We start from the raw sequence: 24,464 nt of genomic DNA, 5'->3' as shown, positions 1-24,464 counted from the left end.
GAAGTTCAGTTCGTGTTTCAGGTGTACACCTCATCATCGAACCCAAAGTTGAATAAGCATTTTTCATGCTTTTTGATAGAAAACAATAAAAGTAAAAAATGACTAGGGAAACAAAGAGCACTGTTGGACTCACAGAACAGCTTACTAGGTTGAATGACCAGCAGTCTACGTGCTAGAAAACAGCTAAATGTTTTGAACACTGCCAGAGAAGCAATGAAAATATATCAATGGAGGAAAGGAATGTTCTGAGTGAAAAGACTTGGAAGAGGCCATACAGAAGATGAGACTATGGGAAAACAGGATGGAAGAACAAACTGGAATTGCAAGGAGTTTTAATTGAGAATAGAAGATATTGGCAAAATGCATTGGGTCCTAAATGGAGAGAATACAGATGAATATTCTGGGCTGAATTTTCTTTACTATGGTGTGGAGCCCTCTTCCCTCATTCTGCCTCATTACCCGACCCGCCTTCCCTCTGCCAATCCTCATGACCCCTCATACACTCCATGCCAAATTTATACAAATACATGCCATTCCCTGTGGCCTCAAGTTCCCTCTATGCCAACTCATTCCCATTCCACATCCATTCACCCAGTACATAATATACACAAAACCTGCAACCTGATGGTAAATGTGGAAGTACAAAGAAAAATACTTACTCAGAAATGTAATTTGAAAAGAAGCTGCTGCTCCTACAATGAAAAAATGTCAAACAGACAGACAATTAGGGTATCAATAACCGTCTTCAAACACTTCATCCCTCTTCTCATGTCTAAATAAAAGATGGTTAAGAAGTTATTTGGGATATTTGCCTTTAATAGCTGAGGTGCAGAGTACAAAAGCAAAGAGATTATGCTGGAACTGATTAAAACTTTGGTTAGGCCACAGCTGGAGTACTGTGTGATGCTCTGGGCACCATGATAGAAATGATGTGATTGCACTGGAGAAGGTATAGAGGAGATTTACCCGGATACCACCTGGGCCCACGGGTCTGAGCTATGAGGGAAGATTGGATAGACTGGGGTTATTTTGCCTTGGAGCAGCGATGGTTGAGTGGGGATCTGATAGAGGTGTATACGATTATGTGGAGCATAGATAGGGTGGATAGAAAGGCACTTTTCCCTCTAGTAGAGAGGTCAATAATCAGGGGCATAGATTTAAGCTAAGAGTTAGAGGCTGAGTGGCCAGTTGAGGAGAAATGCTTTCACCCAGAATATGATGGGGGAGATTTGGAATCCACTGTCTGAAACGGTGGTTGATTAGAACCTCTTGTAACATTTAAGCAGTATTGAAATATTGATTTTAGTTGCTCTGACCTCTGGGGCTTCAGGCCAATAGCCGGAATGTAGGATTCTTGCAGGCAGCTTTTTTTATTGCCCAGCACAGATAAGATGAGCTAAATGGCCTCCTCCTATACCATTATGTCTATGAGTCTATAAATGTTGAGATATTGACTAAATTGATCCCAGAAATAACAGCATATTATAACCACTTAAAGATATCTATCAAGCAAAGTCAATAGTTTACTTCAGTTACCAAATTTCCTGCTGAACTAACTTATTGGTTGGGCTGTCATCCAAACATGCATAAAAAGGACAGGACATGCAAACCCAGGGTTTCTGGCTTCAAGCTTAGACCAATAAAATCATTCTTTCAGTAGGGAATCTAAGAAAGGACAGCTCTGTGAGTCCATGCCTGAAATATTAACCTGCCAATCCTAATGCTATGTGTGGACACACCAACGCCATATCAGAGGGTTGCAGGAGACCAGCAGATGGATGAGCTGTGAGTATTAACATTCTTGGTGTGGGGTAGAGTGATATGTAAAATTTCTGCCTGGAAGTCGTCAAGAGTCTTGTTCTCCTGTTTACAGTGATCCTTCCAGTTCTGGTTGGGGTCAGACAGCAGAACCTCTGCACTTCCCCTCTCCCTCTGCACAATTTAACTATGTGTCCAACTTCAACCCTTTGCAGAGGTCGAGCTAGCTGACAGCTGGGGTGAGGATGACTAAATACCCAGGGGTTTCTGAGAAAAGTGATCCGACATTGTTTCCTTGGCATCCAAAGTATTGTGTTCTCTTAGATATCTTTAGTGCTGTAATGGTTCTTTGAGCCTTCTGTTCAAATGACTGCCGCAGATGGGATGGTCTCCTTGAGTGTTCTTGAAGATACTTTCTTGGAAAACAGCCCATCTCCAAGATTTGGGACAGGTTCTCTGTCCTCTGGTGCGTGTGGAGGGGATGCTGTTCCATTACTTTTGTGTTAGTAGAGTTGTTCAACAAAGCATTTACCTATTATAGGGAAGTCCCCACTGATAAATTGCTTTCCCAGGTGGATGAAGTATGTGGCCCCTTCAATATGGAGGAAGTAAGTACGGAAATGTTGCCTCTGCTATGGTTATGTGGTAGAGTATCAGTACAAGGAGGCTGGTAGCTGGAATAATGGAAGATGGCAGAGATAAAGGAGTTGGTTAGTGACTAGAGGATAGAGGGTGGGATAACAGGTGGCATTTTCAGATGGCAACATGTAATCAATGAAATATCATTTGAATCAGTGCTGGCACCACTATTACTTACAATGTGCATTCATGACTTGGGCGAGGAAAGTGAATGAGCTTTAGTCAAGTTTACAGATGACATAAAAATAGGTGAAGTGGTAACCGCTGAGAATGGCACAATGAATCTGCAAAAGGATATAGACAGGTTAAGCAAGTGGCTATAAAACTGTAAAAATGTGAGATTTTGTACTTTTTGCAAGAAGAATCGAGGAATTGAATAATATTTAAATGGAGAAAGACTGCAAGGAGAGACAGCACTTCTTGGAAATGTAATCAAGTTAAACATGAAATATCTTCTAAATTTGTTCATGGGATGTGGGCATCTCTGGCTAAGCAGCATTTATTGCCCATCCCTAATTGCCCAGAGGGCAGTTAAGAGTCAACCACATTGCTGTGTATCTGGAGTCACATGTAGGCCAGACCAGGTAAGGATGACAGATTTCCTTCCTTGAAACACATTGCTGAACCAGATGGGCTTTTATGATGATTGTCAGTGGTTACCTCATTGCCATTAATCCAGCTTTATTAATTCCACATTTTTAAAATTGGATTCACATTTCACCATTTGCCATGGTAGGATTCAAAACCATAATCCCAGGCCACTAGAGTACTAGCCCAGCGATAATGCCACTAGGCCATTGCTGTTAGAAGTTAAATGCATAAGCTCAAAGGACAAAGGTGAGGAGAAGGGAATTTTGTGTGAGAACTGAGGTCCACAAAAGCAGTGGATATAGTCAAGGTTTGTGCTGACCTCTTGTAGAGGGGAAAACTCAAGTGCCACAAAAGGAGGATGTTTAAGAATCACTAGTATGTAAGGTGGAGCCATAACTCTAAATGTAACAAAAGATTGAGAACCCAGAAGAAAGGCATAAATTCATCTAGGTAGTGAGGGAGGTGATGAGCCTCTGAAAGATATCTGCTCACTCAGAAATGAGTTGACATTTTGCATGTTGGCTCATAGCACTGGCAGGAGACAGAGAAACAGAACAAGAAAAGTCGAGCAGGAAAATGAATATCTGACATGGACTATATATAGGTTGAGAATCGGTGGAAATTAGAACATAGTTAAGGATGTTTTCAAGATCACAGTTTAAACAGGAAGCAAAAATCTGCATTAGTCATCAGTGTACAGGAAGAAATGAAACCTGAGTAGTATTGAACAAAGAATGTTCTGCATAGCCTAAAAAAGGATAAGTACAGCTTGGTGTCCCATAGCAACATCTTTTATCTGGAATAAGTGAATAGTGTTAAAAGCATTTACTTAAGGTAATGCCAAGCAGAGGAGAATAGTGGCTGTTATTCAAGGAAAGAAAACAGAACTTCTATCAGAGCAGGTCATTTTCTAAGAGGTACAAAATGAATTTGTAAAGGAACTAGGAAAAGAAAATTAGGGCTGGAGAAAGTGGAATAGACTTGGTAATAGTGAGTCTGAATGGAACTATGCATGTAAAGGGTAGATACTGGACAAAGAGACAGGCAGAGGAACAATAGTCAACTTGTAAGAAAACTAATTCATTAGAATAGCTGGAAGCTAAAGTGAAGTTGGTGGTGTCATGGCACAATGGGAATGTCACTAGGCTAGTAATCCATAACCCTCAATAAATGCTTTTATGGACATAGGTTCAAATCCCACAACGACAGATGGATTAGGAATTATGGAATTAAAATCTAATCTAATAATGACCACAATAAAAATCTAGAATAAATGTCTAGCATCATGCCAACCTCATAACCATTGTCAATGGTCGTAAAAGTCCATCTGGATTACTGCTGTCCTTTCGAAAAAACAATCTGCTATCCTCACCTGGTCTGGCCTACACATAATTACAGATGCACAGAAATGTGGTTGACTCTTAATCTCCCTTTTGAGAAATAAATGTCCACATCCCACGAATAAATAAATGCAAATGTCTCATAGCAATCTGGTGAAATACCCCGAGGGTCCTTAGTGGTAATGCCGCTGAGTTTGTCATCCAGACACCCAAAGTAATGCTCTGAGGTCATGGCTTCAAGTCCCACCACAGCAGCTAGAGGAATTCCATTTCAGTGAATAAATCTGGAATGTAAATCTAGATTAGTAACCATGACAACTATCATCAATCATTATAAATACCTATCAAACTCACAAGTCTTTCAGGAAAGGAAATCTACCAGTCTTAATTGACCTGGTCTGCCATGAGAAAGGGCCACATCAGGAAAGAATGCAGAAGAAACGGGTGGGGTGGGGTTGGGTTGTAGGATAAAAACTTGAATAAATGACTGACTAGTTTAAATTCTGATGATGATTCAGATATTTTTGTCTTGATTCGTAGAATATAGCAGTGATCTCTGATCTTGAACAATGCTGTTTTCCAAAATTCAACAGGAAGAAAATTATGTGGAACTTTTACCCTCTCTTTGAATGATGAAAGTCACCTGTAGTGACTGTAACTAGATCAGCCAGCTGGACCTCATAGAATATGAGTTCCCTGATTGGGGCAGTTAACTTGGTCCAGTTGAGAAGCCCTGGCTGACATAAAAGTGTGTATGTCAGGGATATTGAGCCCGAATTGCTTGACTTGGTGACAGGCAGTGCTATTGTTAAAGGCTATGCATTTGTAAATGATGGGTGAATAGTGATGGGATGTTGACTTCTGAAGAGTTACGTCATCACACATCATTATCACTTCCTTGTATTTTTCACCAACTTGTCTATATATCTCTTTCTCAACTCCTTTCAACTGATTTAGAATGTGCTTTTATAATCTATAATCTTACAGTCAAACTATTTAGCAGACATACTTGTGACTCTAAACCATCTTTAGACAAGGCCAACAAAAGTTGTTTTCTTTGTATGTAATATAAGCTCTAATTCACCAAGGCTCCTTAGACCATGCCTTTCAAGCCTACAACCACTTCCACCTAGAAGGACAAGGGCAGCAGATACATGGGAACACAACCGCCTGCAAGTTCCCCTCCGAGCCACTCACCTTCGTGACTAAAAAATATTGCTGTTTTGTTGTTGTCACTGGGTCATAATTCTGGAACTCTCTCCCTAATGACTCCAAATTAACTGAAGCAATTTGAGAAGGTGGCTGTGGCACCTAGGAAAAGGCAATAAATACTAGCCAGCGACATCCATGATCCCATGAATGAAGAAACAAAATAAACCTAAGCTTGCTGCCAAACCAGTGATGTGGATTGTGATGTGTTGTAATAATTTATTGTGCTTCCCTGATAGAAAGTCTCTTTGAAGAGGTGTATCAGTTGGTGCTGGTCAGTCAGCCGTGGGAAGGATATGGAGTGAGGGGCTCTGTAATAGACCTTTAAAGTGCTGCAAGGGCAGAGGTCCAACCTGATGGATGCCTGGATTCTGCCACATTAACCTGGCTGGAATTTGTCTCTTGGACACTGTTGTGAACAACCCAAGAGAAAAAAAAAATCACCTTGGAACTTGAGAAAAGTGCTTAGTTAATTTCCTTTCAGTACTTTTATTTATTAGGCATGGAAATATTGGCACTAGTGGAATAAAGGATGTTTGACAGGGAAGGGTCTTTGGAGGTAGGAGGACATTGCCAAATGCATTGTTACCTTTTTCCTTGCTGTATTATGGGTGGGGTTCACTTGTCGTACTTTGTGCTGGATTTGGGAACATCTGGAGCCATTAATTACCCATTGGAACAGCCAGGCTTTCATTTCTAATGCATGGGGAATATGGGTTCTGGCACAACATTGAATTCACAGGAACATTATGGTCCCTCGATAATTTACCGCGATGAGGTACTGCTGCTCTCTTCAGTGTGGTTTCACATCTTAACCATGGAAGATGTGTGTTTGTGTTTGTACTTGTCCTTCTAGTCTGCTGTGTGCAGTTGATGACTTTTTTAAAATGGAATATAAAATACAAGCAGAAAATGCTGGAAAACTAATTTCTTCAGAAGAGTCATACGAGACTCGAAGAGCTAACTCTGTTTTGTCGCTCCACATATACTGCTAGACCTGATGAGTTTCTGCAGTATTTCCTGTTTTTATATTTCAGATATCCAGCATCTGCAGTGTTTTCTTTTTGCTGATTATTTTTAAATATCTGCTTTTACCTTTTTCTGTGATTTCCTTTCTCCTTCTGCCTTCTGTCCTATTACCTATTTTAGGAGTTAATTGAACTTAATTTTTTTTTAACAGACTGCCCAATGGCTTTAGAGGCAATTTTGGAGTTGTGTTCTGTAGATGTACATATTAGAGTTGTCACCAGTTTGTTCTTTGACATAAGATTAACACGAGATAAGGAGATAGTAGGAACTGCAGATGCTGGAGAATCCGAGACCTGCTCCTATGATGCTGCTTGGCCTGCTGTGTTCATCCAGCCCTCACCTTCTTGTCACGAGATAAGGAGGTTTTATCCTGCAGCCAGAACCATTTCTGTTTCAAGGCCAGAAGCTCTGAGGACTGGATGACCAAAAGGGAGGAACATTAATGATACGGCCAGACATGTGTCGATTTGTAAATCTTTCCAACACGTGGCAATGGCAAACAGGGAGAGTGGGAATCTTTCGTGGTCAGACTTATGCTATAAAGAGATTAAATGAAAGAACAAGGAACAGGCCCTTCGACCCTCCAAGTCTGCAACAACATATGATGCCTTTCTAACTAAAACCCCTTGCCTTTATGCAGTCCATATCCCTCTATTCCCTGCCTACTCGTGTATCTGTCAAGATGCCTGTTAAACATTGCCATTGTATCTGTATCTAACACCTCCTCTGGCAGCACATTCCGGGCTATACTGCCCTCAGTGTAAAAAACCTGCCTCTCACATCTTCTTTCGACTTTCCTATTTTTCCCTTAAACCTATGTCCCCTGGTTAATTGGCATTTCTATCCTGGGAAAAAGACTCTGACTGGCAATGCCTCTCATAATTACGTAAATGTCTATCAGGTCATCTATCAGACTACGATTTTCAAAAGAAAGCAAACCAAATTTGTCCAGTCTCTCCTCATAGCTCATAGGGGCAACACCCTGGTTAACTGTTTCTGTACCCTATCCAAAGCCTCCACATCCTCTGGTCGTGTGGCGACCAGAACTATACACAACATTCCAAATGTGGCCGAACTGAAATTTTATGCATGTGCAACTTGACTTGCCAATTATTGCACTCTATGACACAAAAACAGAAAATCCGACTTTTGTATTCCATTCCCCTTGTAAAATACAGCAACATTCCCCTTGTCTTCTTAATCAATTGCTGCTCTCCTGCAGAGTAACTTTATATGAGAGTTCTACAAACCCTCTCCATTTCAATAAAATGCTGGTTTTCTCTTCTTCCTACTAAAAATCACATTTTTATCATTGACTCCAAAGATTTACCCACACACTTCCTATAATTTGCAGACCCCTTGCATCATTTTCACTACTTACTTCTTAACCTATCATTGCAAAATGTAATTACTTGTTAAGTCTAAGACTGGCTTGATCTGTTGACTTTTGGAAATACACATATCCTTCTGTCACACTCTATCCCTTGGGTCAGTGTATGTGTCTGTTTCTCTGTCCTCTCAGAATATCTCATCTGATGGCATTTGGAGCCTCTAATATTCCTTGTTCCAGGTCCACAACATGTATGTACAAAATAAAATTGTATGTTGTCAGAGCAACCCAAACTCCTTGGAGTGTTGGTTAGCTGGCTGGTATACATGTGATTGGTACCAATATCATTAGGTTCAAACCCTGTTCTGGCAGAACTGGGTTCACAGGCATCTTTCCCCTACCCACCACGTCAGAGGGGAGCTCCTGATGCTAGAAGAACACCAGGTAAATGGAGGTTCTTGCACCATGCTGCTACTACCCTAAAAATTTCATTTTCATGTTTGTAGTTGGCTAAACTTACCATTTCTACTGTTGATCCTTTGAAGCCAGCTGCTAGGAAGTTAATCAGCAAAAACCACAATTGGATGAGTCCATTGTAGTTATCCTTGTCTTCCTTATTTTCGTTTTTCTTGAAAAGCCTGGGAGTAGCCATCCAAGATTTGTGTACTGAAGTGCCCTTTTCCCAAAATTTGATACTGAGTGGAATAGGTTATTGGGATCTGTGCTCATACCTTGTTTCACAACAGCATGGCTGAGCTCAGGAATATTTCTGGAGTGGTTACAACAACCTCCATTCTCACGTCTGTTATATATAGATAACACTTGCTGTACCTTGCCTGTCTTTTTAACTATTCCATTGATGTTTCTGACGTGGTATTGACATTTGGTGAATGGAATGTCTCTGGGCCTATGAGTTCTACTTATCTGGATCTTGAGCAAACTTTGACTTTGGTTGCAGCACAGTGTAATGAAGTAGAAAAGCTGCCAGTTTCATCATTTCTTATTGTGTATGGAATTCCAGAACTCATCTGACAATGATTAATTTAAAGTTTGCTGGTTTAATTTGTAAGATTTTATTACTTTCCCTCTATGAAAAAATCTCTGGGCGGCACTGTGGCTCAGTGGTTAGCACTGCTGCCTCACAGCATCAGGGACCAAGGTTTGATTCCACCCTGGGGCAACTGTCTGTGTGGAGTTTGCACATTCTCCCTGTATCTGTGTGGATTTCCTCCGGGTGCTCTGGTTCCTTCCCACAGTCCAAAGATGTGCAGGGTAGGTGGATTGGTTATACTAAATTATCCATAGTGTTCAGGGATGTGTAGATTAGGTGGGTTATAGGTGGATGGGTCTGGGTGGGATGCTGTGAGAGTCGGTGTGGACTTGTTGGGCCGAAGGGCCTGTTTCCACACTGTAGGGATTCTATGATCTATGAGAATGGCAGTATCCCTCTGTGATAAACAGAGGAAATGCTTGGTTTTCCTAGCACCGTATTCTTGAATCACTGCTTCGGAACTGGGAATATTGGCCTGGTGGAGGACACTGGTGTTGGTGCATCTTTCTTCTCAGCTGATTCATAGGATCTTGTGCAGGCAGCGTTGGTGATTCTGCTCCAGCCTTAATTGGCTGCAATAGGCTGCACACATCGTCCATGTGACTGACACGAGACTCCCCAAGCAGGTCCTCTACTCGCAGCTTCGAAACAGCGGGAGAGCCCCAGGTGGACAGAGGAAGTGCTTCAGTGATATCCTCAAGGCCTCACTGGCAAAGTGTGGCATTCCCACAGACACCTGGAAATCACTGGCCCAAGATTATGCAAAGTGGAGGAGCATCCAGGAAGACATCGAACACCTTGAGACTTGCCGTCGGGGAAAAAGCAGAAGCCGAGCAAAAACAGTGAAAGGAGCACACTGTCACACCAATGCCCCATCCACCCCTTCTTGCAACCACCTTCTGCCCTAAGTGTAACAGGGCCAGCGATATCCATATTGGTCTCTACAGCCACCCACGGACACAGCCTGAGAGTGGAAGAGAATCATCCCCATCTATGAGGGACTGCTAATGAATAAATGAATTATTGAATCACAAACTGAAATGGTGTGTGGTACCATCCTGTATTCCAAAAATTAGCACAAGCTAAGTGACTTTTCTGGCAAAGTCTGCTCAGTTGAATGGTAGACTTTGCAAATTATATGCAATAGCCTTTTAACCTTACGAGAACATGTCCTAAAGGGATTGCTCTTCACTGTGAAAACAATAATTAGACATTATCTCTCCGTTTCTCCCCTTTTCTCTGGATTTTGCTGACGTAGTGGTCTCAATCTTTACAGGGAAGTGGTAAGTGTGCACAGCGCCCTGTAACAGAAAACAAATCTGACAAGATTGAGAATATTTGGTGGGCTGGTGTGGAACTGCTAATCTTAACATGTGATTATTACTAGAGTTCCATTCAATATCTGGGCAGATTGACGGCCTATTCAGCAGATGGAGCTGAGAATCTAGTGACAAAAAGCTGGAAATGGGGAGTCAGTGGGTGAAGGGAATTTCCAGGCTTTGTGATTGTATGGGAGAGATGGGAGATGGGTGAAGGGATTTGCAGGTGTTCCCATGTCATTGGCAATTGTAGAGATGGTTGGCCTACTCTTTCCCCGAAGATTGTTGTGACTGGGGAAATGTTGAGGGAGTAATCCTGATCCTTGTGGCTCACAAGGAATTGAGAAAAAGGTAGGGCAATGAAACATATCTGAGTGCTTTTTTGGAATGTTAACCCTTGTTTGACATTTTCCTACCCATTGGGGAAGGTGTGGTTGGTAGGTACTGGAAAGGAATGGGAATAAAATGGAGGAAATTGCTTCTACAGATACAGCTAACGCTTTAGAGCTTTGCCTTGGTGACTGGTTCTCATGTGTAACTCTTAAGAAAGGGTCAGCAGACTCTTCAACTGTGCAATGCATCTCTGTTGAGCCTTATTATCTTCACCTGTCATCCATATCCACTTGCTTTCCACCAGGAGTTCAATGGATTGTATCAGAAGCAGAAACGACAGCCTTTCCCTTCCCCGATCTGATAATCACTAGGCAGTTGCATTGCCCAATTACCGTCCTTTGGGATTTTTTGGTGAAAGGTTGAAAGTAGACACTAAATGAGTACTGTGCTAATAAGACCTATTTGTTTGAAAGTCTGGTTTAGCATGCAATTTTGCCTTTCGTTGTTGATTACCATTATTTGAACGTGAAACCAAATGCCTGTGTATTTAGTACTCAAGCTCTGTTCAGAACCATTTTTCACGGAGCAATGTAATTGGATTCTGAACTTTACAGAGACATTGAACCTCTCATGAGAGTTTATGAAAATTGATATGTTTGATGCCTTCCTTGCAATGCCTAAATCCTGTGCAATGTGGAGTAGCACAATCCTTCTCAGAGAATGTTCAGAATAATTGTTCAACAACATTCTATGAAGTCTTGACCAAATGTCCCAGAAAGTCTGCTAGTGTGTTTCAAATGTCCTTTTTCATACCATTGCAAGTCATAGAGTCATAGAATCATAGAGATGTACAGCACTGAAACAGACCGTTCGGTCCAGTTTGTCCATGCCGACCAGATATCCTCGATAAATCTAGTCACATTTTCCAGCATTCAGCCCATATCCCTCTAAACTCTTCCTATTCATACACTCATCCAGATGCCTTTTAAATGTTGTAATTCTACCCAGCCTCCACCACTTCCTCTGGCAGTTCATTTCATACACATACCAACCTCTGAGTGAAAAAATTGTCCCTTAGATCACGTTTAAATCTTTGTTCTCTAGTTTTTGGCACCCCCACCCTGGGGAAAAGACCTTGTCTATCTACCCTATCTATGCCCCTCATGATTTTATAAACGTCTATAAGGTCACCCCTCAGACTCCAATGCTCCAGGTAAATAGCCCCAGCCTATTCAGCCTCTCCCTATAACTTGAACCCTCTAACTCTGGAGGTGATGGCCGAGTGGTGTTATTGCTCGACTGTTAATCCAGAGAATCAGATAACGTTCTGGAGACCCGGGTTCAAATCCTGCCATGAGAGATGGTGGAATTTGAATTTGATAGAATATCTGGAATTAAGAATCTAATGATGACCATGAATCCATTGTCGCTTGTTGGAAAAACCCATCTGGTTCACTAATATCCTTTAGGGAAGCGAACTGCCATCCTTACCTGGTTTGGCCTACGTGTGACTCCAGACCCACAGCAATGTGGTTGACTCTGAACAGCCCCTTGGCAATTAGGGATGGGCAATAAATGCTGGCTTAGCCGGTGATGCTCTCATCCTGTGAATGAATAAAGGATAAGAAACCTTGTAAACATTTTCTGAACACTTTCAAGTTTCACAACATCCTTCCTATAGCAATGAGACCAGAATTGTACGCAGTATTCCAAAAGTGGCCGAACCAATGTTCTGCACAGCCGCAGCATTACCTCCCAACTCCTTTACTGGATGCACTGACCAACAAAGGTAAGCATACCAAATACCTTCTTCATTATCCTATCTACCTGTGGCTCCACTTTCAAGGAACTATGAACCTGCACTCCAAGGTCTCTTTGTTCAACAACACTCCCCAGGACCTTAGCACTGAGTGTATAAGTCCTGCCCTGATTTGCCTTTCCAAAATGCAGTATCTCACATTTGTCTAAATTCAACTCAATCTGCCACTCCTCGGCTCATCGGTTCATGTGATTAAGATCCCGTTGTACTCTGAGGTAACCTTCTTTGCTGTCCACTACACCTCCTATTTTGGTATCATCTGCAAACTTACTAACTATACCTCCTATATTCATATCCAAATCATTTATATAAATGACAAAAAGCAGTGGACCCAGCACCAATCCTTGTGGCACACCGCTGGTCACAGGCCTCCAGTCTGAAAGTCAACCCTCCATCACCATCCTCTGCCTTTTAGCTTTGAGCCTGTTCTGTGTCCAAGTGGCTAGTTCTCCCTATATTCCATGTGATCTAACCTTACTAACCCGTCTATCATGAAGAACCTTGTTGAACACCTCACTGAAGTCCATATAGATCACATCTGCCACTCTGTCCTCATCATTCCTCTTCATTACTTCTCCAAAAAACTCAGTCAAGTTAGTGAGACAATTTTCCAGGCACTAAGCCGTGTTGACTATCCCTAATCAGTCCTTGCCTTTCCAAATACATGTAAATCCTGCCTTTCAGGATTTCCTCCAACAACTCGCCCACTACTGAGGTCAGGCTAACTGGTCTATAGTTCACTGGCTTTTCCTAAACTCCTTTCTTAAATAGTGACACATCAGCCAACCTCCAGTCTTCCAGCACCTTACCTGTGGCTATCGATGATACAAATATCTCAGCAAGGGGCCCAGCAATCACTTCTCGAGCTTCCGACAGAGTTGGAGGGGTTTCCCCAGGGATTTATCCACCTATATGCGTTCTAAGACGTCCAGCGCCACCTCCTCTGTAATATGGACATTTTTCAAGATGTTGCAAATTATTTCCCCACATTCTCTATTTTCCATATCCTTCTCCACAATAAACACTGATGCAAAATATTTGTTTAGTATCTCCCCCATCTCCTGCGGTTCCCCACATAAGCGGCCTTGCTGATCTTTAAGGGGCCCTATTCGCTCCCTAGTTATCCTTTTGAACTTGCAGCATGGGTTGGTACCTGGGACTTCGATGTTGTGGCCATTTCGGAGACATGGATAGAGCAGGGACAGGAATGGTTGTTGCAGGTTCCGGGGTTTAAATGTTTCAGTAAGATCAGGGAAGGTGGTAAAAGAGGGGGAGGTGTGGCATTGTTAGTCAAGGACAGTATCACGGTGGCAGAAAGGACGTTTGATGAGAACTCGTCGACTGAGGTAGTATGGGCTGAGGTTAGAACCAGGAAAGGAGAGGTCACCCTGTTGGGAGTTTTCTATAGGCCTCCGAAAAGTTCCAGAGATGTAGAGGAAAAGATTGCAAAGATGATTCTGGATCGGACCGAAAGTAACAGGGTAGTTGTTATGGGGGACTTTAACTTTCCAAATATTGACGGGAAACGCTATAGTTCGAGTACTTTAGATGGGTCAGTTTTTGTCCAATGTGTGCAGGAGGGTTTCCTGACACAGTATGTAGATAGGCCAACAAGAGGCGAGGCCACATTGGATTTGGTACTGGGTAATGAACCAGGCCAGGTGTTAGATTTGGAGGTAGGTGAGCACTTTGGTGATAGTGACCACAATTCGGTTACGTTTACTTTAGCGATGGAAAGGGATAGGTATATACCGCAGGGCAAGAGTTATAGCTGGGGGAAAGGCAATTATGAGGCGATTAGGCAAGACTTAGGATGCATAGGATGGAGAAGGAAACTGCAGGGGCTGGGCACAATTGAAATGTAGAGCTTGTTCAAGGAACAGCTACTGCGTGTCCTTGAGAAGTATGTACCTGTCAGGCAGGGAGGAAGTGGTCGAGCGAGGGAACCATGGTTTACTAAAGAAGTTGAATCTCTTGTCAAGAGGAAGAAGGAGGCTTATGTAGAGATGAGGCGTGACGGCTCAGTTAGGGCACTTGAGAGTTACAAGTTAGCCAGGAAGGACCTAAAGAGAGAGCTAAGAAGAGCCAGGAGGGGACATGAGAAGTCTTTAGCAGGTAGGATCAAGGAAAACCCTAAAGCTTTCTATAGGTATGTCAGGAATAAAAGAATGACTAGAGTAAGATTAGGGCCGGTCAAGGACAGTAGTGGGAAGTTGTGCGTGGAGTCCGAAGAGATAGGAGAGGTGCTCAATGAATATTTTTCGTCAGTATTCACACAGGAAAAAGACAATGTTATCGAGGAGAATACTGAGATACAGTCTATTAGACTAGACGGGATTGAGGTTCATAAGGAGGAGGTGTTAGCAATTCTGGAAGGTGTGAAAATAGATAAGTCCCCTGGGCCGGATGGGATTTATCCCAGGATTCTCTGGGAAACTAGAGAGGAGATTGCAGAGCCTTTGGCTTTGATCTTTATGTCGTCATTGTCTTCAGGAATAGTGCCAGAAGACTGGAGGCTAGCAAATGTTGTCCCCTTGTTCAAGAAGGGGAGTAGAGACAACCCTGGTAATTATAGACCAGTGAGCCTTACTTCAGTTGTGGGTAAAGTGTTGGAAAGGATTATAAGAGATAGGATTTATAATCATCTAGAAAGGAATAATTTGATTAGGGATAGTCAACACGGTTTTGTGAAGGGTAGGTCGTGCCTCACAAACCTTATTGAGTTCTTTGAGAAGGTGACCAAACAGGTGGATGAGGGTAAAGCGGTTGATGTGGTGTATATGGATTTCAGTAAAGCGTTTGATAAGGTTCCCCATGGTAGGCTATTGCAGAAAATACGGAGGCATGGGATTGAGGGTGATTTAGCGGTTTGGATCAGAAATTGGCTAACTGTAAGAAGACAGAGGGTGGTGGTTGATGGGAAATGTTCATCCTGGAGTTCAGTTACTAGTGGTGTACCTCAAGGATCTGTTTTGGGGCCACTGCTGTTTGTCATTTTTATAAATGACCTGGATGAGGGCGTAGGAGGATGGGTTAATAAATTTGTGGATGACACCAAAGTCGGTGGAGTTGTGGATAGTGCGGAAGGATGTTGCAGGTTACAGAGGGACATAGATAAGCTGCAGAGCTGGGCTAAGAGGTGGCAAATGGAGTTTAATGCGGAAAAGTGTGAGGTGATTCACTTTGGAAGGAGTAACAGGAATACAGAGTACTGGGCTAATGGTAAGATTCTTGGTAGTGTGGATGAGCAGAGAGATCTCGGTGTCCATGTGCATAGATCACTGAAAGTTGCCACCCAGGTTGATAGCGTTGTTAAGAAGGCGTACGGTATGTTAGGTTTTATTGGTAGAGGGATTGAGTTTCGGAGCCATGAGGTCACGTTGCAGCTGTACAAAACTCTGGTGTGGCCGCACTTGGAGTATTGCGTACAGTTCTGGTCACCGCATTATAGGAAGGATGTGGAAGCATTGGAAAGGGTGCAGAGGAGATTTAGCAGGATGTTGCCTGGTATGGAGGGAAGGTCTTATGAGGAAAGGCTGAGGGACTTGAGGCTGTTTTCGTTAGAGAGAAGAAGGTTAAGAGGTGACTTGATAGAGACATACAAGATGATCAGAGGATTAGATAGGGTGGACAGTGGGAGCCTTTTTCCTCGGATGGTGATGGCTAGCATGAGGGGACAAAGCTTTAAATTGAGGGGTGATAGATATCGGACAGATGTCAGAGGTAGGTTCTTTACTCAGAGAGTAGTAAGGGCGTGGAATGCCCTGCCTGCAAAAATAGTAGACTCGCCCACTTTAAGGGCATTTAAATGGTCATTGGATAAACATATGGATGATAATGGAATAGTTTAGGTTAGATGGGCTTCAGATTGGTTTCACAGGTCGGCGCAACATTGAGGGCCGAAGGGCCTGTACTGCGCTGTAATGTTCTATGTTCTATGTTCTATTCGCTCCCTAGTTATCCTTTTGTCCCGAATGATCAATAGAAAGTAATATGTCCTTCAGCAGTGCTCAGAATTCTCAGCAAAAGCTGGTTTTCTCTTATTCAGCTGCTCTCTGTTATGAGAGAGCAGTAGGTCAAGTGCTATCCAGCATAATGCTGTGCAACTTGATTAATGAGAGCTGACAGCCAATTAAAGCAGTAAACTGGGCCTTCTTAATAATCCTCGTGGCTGTTTCCCTGTACCCACTTCACCTCCTTTCCCAGGCTGGCACTTTGTGTTAAACAGATTGTTGCAGGTCAAGACCACAACTTGGTCACCTTGTAGAGGCTGAAGCAACTTTACCCAATGTTTCTAAAATAGATAGAACACCTCCCCCCCCCCCCACCACCCATTCCAATAGCAGAGTTAGGCAAATTGTGTTTGCCGTAGTTCATGCTGCTAACCAATTTGGTTGTCTGATTTAAAGTAAAAACATTTTCCTCCATTCTTGCTGGGCAATTCACAACTTAATGTTATCAACCCAGGGCAGTTGTGCCTCAGTGGGCAGTGTCCCTGCTTGTGAGCTAGAAGGTCTGGCCTTGTGTCTCACATGTTGGCCACAGAAGGTGAATTAAAAATGTGGCCACTCAGAGTGATTGCCAGTTTTGTCAATCCTTTCAAAACTGACATGCAGTGAGGGTAACAATTCTCTGGTTCGCCATATGCAGAAGGCAACTGTAGACTACTGCAGTACCTTACCAAGCATTAACAATAAAAAAAAATCAAATGAAAGTCCATAGTTGCCAAAGGCCTGTTAGGGGATGGTAACTGAAGAGAGAGTGTGTATACGGAATTGACAAACATACCCATTTCCACCCCTCCAACAACCAGCCCGTTGGACCGTCAACTCCTGAGCACTTTCAAGCTTTGATTTGAAAGTCAACCAGAAATTAGATTACAGGTCAAGTGAATCTTTTCATAATCCATTAACGACAGATTCCATCTTTGTAACAGTAACGTATTGACAAAACAAGGCACTGTTTACAAATATGGCGTTGTTTACTGGACTCAGAGGCTTGTTCTGCTCTGCTGAACAACAGTGGGTTAAACATCTGGAAAAAGATGCATGAACCACACGCAAGTTGAATTGTAATTTCCCCTAATAGCAGCTGCAAAATTCCTTTCAAATGCAGCCTATTAAAGTTGAATATTTCTTAAGTCTGTGGTGGATAGCTTTCAGTCCTACATTACGGAGGCTGTTTTAGTAACTTGTCTCTGTAATTTGAGAGAGAAGTTTGTTTTACCGACTACTCCACAGATGAAGCTGGCTTTGGAGGATGCGCTGTACATTCTTTTCCTCAAACAACGCAACCAAAATCTCCTTAGTTCCTCAATCATTTGCCTGGTTCCGAGGAAGATGAGATGTTTGAAGGGCATCAGCTTTTGCTTTCAGTGATTTTTTTTTTGGGAGAATTAAAAAAAAGCAGAAAAACAACAGGCACCTGGAAAGCAGCCAACTGCAACACTATATCATTTGGAAATGCAGAAGGACTTTGAGGACACACTGTACTGCTGGTGTAATGCTACAGATTTGGAGAGGTTGGTATTGTCAGCAGCACTTTCCCACAGGTTGGTAAATATGGTTTTAAAGGATTGATATGTCACTCTGTATAATTTGATGATATAAGTAGTTTGACTTAACCTTCTGTGCACTGCTACAGTCTATCCATCTATCAAAATGTATTTAATGGTGATAAGCTGCACATTTAGAATTTTATGTTTTATTTGGCTTGTCTATGAAATAGAGATTTTTCACATACCTACAAAGGAGTTTTTATTTTCGTCTTTAACAATGTGCTTTTAAAAACATACTTTTTTCAAGAATCATTAAATTCCACGTAAAAATAGGACACGCAACGACAATAGAGTGCACCGATTCTATTACCAGATAATGTTCTTGTTAAGGTTAAACATAATTGCTGGAAGCTGAACCAATTCAAATTCTTATTATACCTTGGAAGAAAATATTTGCCATGAACTATCCAATGCCCATCTATTTCAGCTGTGTTTGTGCTCCACAAAAAGGTAAAATTGAGTCCATAAGCCAAATAGACCCAAACTGAGAAAATTATGAAATTTAAATTTAAATGTATTTCAGAGAAATTAAGATTCAGAAGTCACTTTGCACCTCCTTCGTGATTTATTTATTTGCTTATCCTTTCATTCAAATGTATTGGGACCAATTGTATTCATTCCTGTAAATAAACATTTTTTTTACTAAATAAATGCATTATGTTCCTCAGATTGTACATTCTGACCTGTTTATAACCCAATTAACAGTGCACACTATTGCATTATGCCTTGTGTCATTACTAACTATTATAGGTTGCTTTTTCTCAAAATTCAACTGTCTAACTTGACTCCTTTTTTCACATCGGTGCCATTTTTGCACTTAATTTATATGACTGCATTAGGCTATTCAATTAGTGCACATTTCAAAACTGAATCAGAATAAAACAAAAGCTGAATGTAATTCAGCAACCAGTCATCATGATGTAAGATACTCTTGTGATTATAATGGTGAAACAGGAGGTCCTTTCATTCAGGTTGCAGGAGAACAGCATGAACACTTAGGTACCATTTTTCCCACAGTGTCACTGCAAGTGGTCATAGCAAAATGTCGCTATTGAATGTGTATCAAGGAGTTTCCATATTATTTATTAATGTACAGATTGTTAATTTAGTGACACATGTTTTGAAAGCTGCCATGAGTGATGGCATTAAGTGTTAACTAAATTTTGCTTTCTTTTAAACAATATCAGATTTGGAAAATATCTGTCGATTCAATGCAGGTCATTATATATTTCAAAATCTCATTTAACTGTGAAGTGTCATATTCCAATATAACGTCAGAGTTACATCATAATTAATGACAGCATTTTCCCTGATGTGTATTAGTGCAAAATCTGAATCAGTTACTGTTGCTTAAATAAATTGAAGTAGTTTTTAGCTAAAAATGTAATCAGATTGTTTAAGCGGTAAAAAGCATCAAGTTACAATGGCGTTGCTTCAATTTCACTGCATGAGCTTAAATTTTCCATTTTTTACTTTCAAATTATTGTGAGATGTCAAACATTTATTAATAGATTCTCAGAACTTGTTGGACTTTCTAAGGTATGCAGCCAAAATTGAAAGATTTTTTTTAAAAAATGCTTTTACTTTAAAATAAACCAAGGAGTTAATTCCTGAAGCAGACAGGAAGCGATGAGCAATATTCTTGGGAAGAATTGCAGTGTTCTGCGAAACACATTGAGTTTCCATCAGTTTTTGGCAGGAGTTGTTGTATTCAGTCTCACACAAATTGAACCTTAACCTCAATCTTGATCAGGGATCCAAACAGAAAAAGCCTGTAGTCACTGTGCTGTGTTTGATTTGTGATTCAGTCTGTGACTCCTCATAGTGGTTGTCATGTTTTTGATTAGTTTTCAAGAAAATACATTCATTCGTCTTGTCGCTGCTGAGAGCTGTGTGTATACGTGAATCATAAAACAGATGAACGAGTCATTCATCTCATTGTGGGTTCAGAAAAGCTGCCATATTCACCAACATCCCTCCTTGTGAAAGTAGTACATTATATGGAGTCTTTTGAGACATTTTACATGATTAATGCACTTTAGAAATGTGAGTATTTGCAGCTTTTTTGACAAGAGTAACTATTGATCACTAATTGTCATTGAATCATCTTAGATCAAATGGGAACCACTTTAGCCATTATTTCTAGTATTGGCAAAGGCTTTCAAGGCCTTGGAGAGGGGACAGATGAGTATTACTAGAATGAAATCAGGGTTATGTGAAGACGAGACAAACTTTTTTCATTTTTCAAAGAGTAGAGAAGGCAAATGGGAGAATTATTAGAGTTGTTAAAAATTGTGAAGAGTTTTTGTAGATTAAATGTGGAGAAATTAGCACGCTTGCCTTCATTACTCAGACTTTTGAGTGTAGGAGTTGGAAGTCATGTTGAGGTTGAACAGGACATTGGTGAGGCCTCCTCTGGAATACTGAGTCCAGTTCTGGTTGCCCAGTTATAGGAAGGATATTATTAACCTGGAGAGGGTTCAGAAGAGACTTACCAGGATGTGGCTGGGTATGGAGGGTTTGAGTTATAAAGAGAGGGTACGATATTGTTCACTAGAGCGTAGAAGGTTGAGAGGCGACTTTGTAGAAGTTTATAAAATCACGAGGGGTATGGATAGAGTTAATGACAGTTGTCTTTTGCTGAGGATGGGAGATTTCAAGATGAGGGGGGACATTTTCAAGGTGAGAGGAAAGAGATTTAAAAAAGACACAAGGGGCAAATTATTTACACAGAGGGTAATTTGCGTGTGGAATGAACTTCCTGAGGAAGCGATGGATGTGGGTACAATTACAACGTTTAAAAAACATTTGGATAAATAAAAGAATAGGAAAGGTTTGGAGAGATATGGGCCAACAGCAGGCAGGTAGGACTAGTTTAGTTTGGGATTAAGTTTGGTATGGACTGGTTGGACCGACGGGTCTGTTTCCGTGCTGTATGAATCTATGAGTAGGGTTGATAACCAGTGGTCAAAAATTATAATAATTGACAACTAAATGTGAAGGTTTAAGATGTGCGAGGACCCTTTTACCACTTTTCTAAGGAATATTGTTTATTTAAGGTTTTTTTTAAAATAAAGGTAGTTAGAGCGCTACAGGTAGCTGTCAGTGGGGAGTACTTCCTGATCTCACTTCTGGATGCTTTTTGATAGATTTGTGATATTTCCTTGTGGACTGAAATTATCTTTTTACACAGAATGTATACTAAAATTGCATTCCAGGCTACATTAGTTTTCTCTCCTTGCCCGTTTTAACCACTGTATTTTCATTAGGTGAACTGAAAATTATACATATATACATTCACACAGAAAAGAAAGAAATGAATCAGCAAAATCGGACTGATGCCGAGGATGGTGGGACTGAAGTATGAAGAGAGTCTGGATAGTTTAGTACAATATTCATTGGTGGGTAGAAGAATGAGGGAGGGATATCACAAAGACCTAAAACGTTTTAACAGGACTAGACAGGGGTAAACACAGAAAGGATATTCCCAATGACCAGGGAGTCCAGACTGGGGGGGAGGGGAGGATGTGGAGAAGGGGGCCACAGTCTAAGGATACAGACTGGGCCATTTAGGACTGAGATGAGGAGAAATGTCTTCACCCAGAGTGTGGTGAGCCTGTGGAATTCACCACCATTGAAAGTTATTCAGGCCAAAACATTGAATGTTTTGAAAAGGAGGTAGATATGGTTCTTAGGGCAGAAGGGATCAAAGGGTATGGGGAGAAAGTGGGAATAGTCGACGGAGTTGGATGATGAGCCATGATCATAATGAATGGTGGGACAGGATCAAATGACTGATTGGCCTACTCCTGTATCCTTTTTCTAAGTTTCTAGATTGAAGGCTTTGTTAACATTTACCTGAAAATTAGCCTTCTTTTGGATAATGGAATACTTTACCTTGTATTTTATCTAAGCATCTTTAACATAACACAAACCAAAAGAGGGTCATAGGAGCTATGTTCCATAAGACTACAGTCAAATAAAATATAAGGAGACATTTGGACAGGTTACTGCTTGGTTAACGAGGTTATTCTTAAGGAGTGTTACAAAGAAGGGGAGAATGATAAAGAGGCAGAGAGTTCAGGAAGAGAGTTTTAGACTTTAAGACTGAAGCAGTTAAGGCCACGAATGCACGGAGCATTGGAAATGGAGGTTGCACAATGAATCAGAATTTCTGGAGGGGCTGAAATATCAGAGGGTTGTAGGACTGGACATAGTTACAGTGATGACGAGGAGTGACACCTAGGAAGAAATTGTAAATACAAATGAAAATTTTAAAATTGAGGCATTCAGTTTTAGATTTGGGGACAAATTATTTAATTTTGTACTGCTTCTTGACTGACTCCGATCTTGTTTTAAGTAATATTTAAACTTGACTCTTATCGTATTTGCAAGATGACCATAAGGTCACAAGATATAGAAGCAGAATTAGGCTATTCAGCCCATCGGGTCCTACTGCACCATTCTAACATGGCTGATATGTTTCTCGACCTCATTCAACTGCCTCTTCCTGTAGCCCTTGATCCCCTCACTGGAAGTATCAGAAATAAGGCGGGTGAACTCAGAGCATGGGTCAGTACTTGGAACTACGATGTTTGTGGCCATTACAGAAACTTGGGTAACTCCGGGAGAGGAATGGTTGTTGGAAATTCCGGGATTTAGATGCTTTAAAAGAAATAGGGAGGGTGGAAAAAGAGGTGGGGGAGTGGCATTGCTAGTCAGGGCTAGTATAGCAGTTACTGAAAGGCAGTTTGAGAATGATATGTCTACAGAGTCAGTTTGGGTTGAGGTCCAGAACAAGAAAGGAGCAGTCACTTTGTTGGGGGTTTTTTTTACAGACTCCCTAACAGTTGCAGAGAAGTTGGAGGCGCAGATTGAAGGCAGACACTGGAAAGGTGCAGAAGTCACAGGGTTGTAGTCATGGGTGACTTCAACTTTCCAAATATTGATTGGAAACATTTTAGTTGGAATAGTTTAGATGGAGCGGATTTTGTCCAGTGCGTTCAGGAAGGATTCTTGACACAGTATGTAGATAGACCAACATGAGGAGAGGCCACTTTGGATTTGGTGCTTGGCAATGAACTGGGCCAAGTGTTAGACCTGTTGGTAGGAGAGAATTTTGGTGGTAGCGATCACAACTCTGTTACTTTTACAATAGTCATGGAAAAGGATAGGTACATACAGCAGGGTAAGGTTTATAATTGGGGGAAGGGTAATTACAATTCTGTTAGGCAAGAACTGGGTAACATAAATTGGGAACAGATGCTGTCAGGGAAGAGCACTATTGAAATGTGGAGATTGTTTAAGGAATGCATGCTGCGTGTGCTCGATATGTTTATCCCGAGCAGGCAGGGAAGATGTGGTCGAGTGAGGGAGCCTTGGTTCTCAAGAGAGGTTGAACGACTGGTTAACAGGAAGAAGGATGCTTATGTAAGGTTTAGGAAACAAGGAACGGAAAAGGCTCTAGAGGGATACAAGTTATCCAGGAAGGAGCTGAAGAAAAGGCTTAGGAGAGCTCTAAGGGGGCATGAGAAAACCTTGGCAGATAGAATCAAGGAAAACTCCAAGGCTTTTTACACGTACGTGAGGAATAAGCGAATGACCAGAGAAAGGGTAGGGCCGATCAAGGATTGTAAAGGGAATTTGTGCACGGAGCCTAAAGAGATAGGAGGGGTCCTTAATGAATACTTTTCTTCAGTATTCACAACTGAGAGGGAACTAGTTGTGGAGGAGGACAGTGTGAAACAGGCTGGTAGGCTAGAGGAGGTCGCTGTTAGTAAGGAAGATGTGCTAGGAATTTTGAGGAACTTGAAGATAGATAAGTCCCCCGGGCCTGATGGGATTTATCCAAGGATTCTATGGGAAGCGAGGGAAGAGATCGCAGAGCCTTTGGTGATGCTCTTTTCATCCTCACTGTCCACGGGTATAGTGCCAGAAGATTGGAGAGAGGCAAACGTCATTCCCTTGTTCAAAAAAGGGAATAATGATAATCCTGGAAATTACAGGCCAGTTAGTCTTACATCAGTGGTGGGCAAATTATTGGGAAGGGCTCTGAGAAATAGGATTTATGATCACTTGGAAAGGCACAGTTTGATTTGTGATAGTCAGCATGGATTTGTGAGGGGTAGATCATGCCTCACAAACCTTATTGAATTCTTTGAAGAGGTGACCAAACACATGGATGAAGGTAGAGCAGTGGATGTGATATACATGGATTTAAGTAAGGCGTTTAATAAGGTTCCCCATGGTAGGCTCATGCAGAAGGTAAGGAGGCAAGGGATAGGGGGAAATGTGGCAGATTGGATTCAGAATTGGCTGACCCTTAGAAGACAAAGGGTGGTAGTGGACGGAAAATATTCAACATGGTGCTCAGTTACGAGTGGTGTACCACAAGGATCTGTTCTGGGTCCTCTTCTATTTGTGATTTTTGTAAATGATTTGGATGAAGGAGTGGAAGGGTGGATTAGTAAGTTCGCGGACGATACAAAG

The 24,464-nt window shown here is 41.6% G+C and overlaps 1 protein-coding gene across 3 annotated transcripts in view; it reads left to right on the top strand.

Annotated features, from left to right (window-relative positions):
- Positions 1 to 24,464, top strand: part of LOC109913001 (putative Polycomb group protein ASXL2) — a 245,321-nt gene that overhangs the window by 48,245 nt on the left and 172,612 nt on the right. Inside the window, exon 1 of one of the 3 annotated variants that reach the window (XM_048596838.1) lies at positions 17,858 to 17,939. The exons of the other annotated variants lie outside the window; for them this stretch is intronic. The gene's annotated coding sequence lies outside the window, so the exon portion shown is untranslated. Of the gene's footprint in view, positions 1 to 17,857; positions 17,940 to 24,464 lie in introns of those variants that run through there. 3 annotated transcript variants of the gene reach the window in all.

Source organism: Rhincodon typus, chromosome 5 (assembly GCF_021869965.1).
Source record: "Rhincodon typus isolate 14 chromosome 5, sRhiTyp1.1, whole genome shotgun sequence".
NCBI lineage: Eukaryota > Metazoa > Chordata > Chondrichthyes > Orectolobiformes > Rhincodontidae > Rhincodon > Rhincodon typus.
The sequence above is the reverse complement of the archived record's forward strand: the minus strand, read 5'-3'. Positions and strand labels throughout refer to the sequence as shown.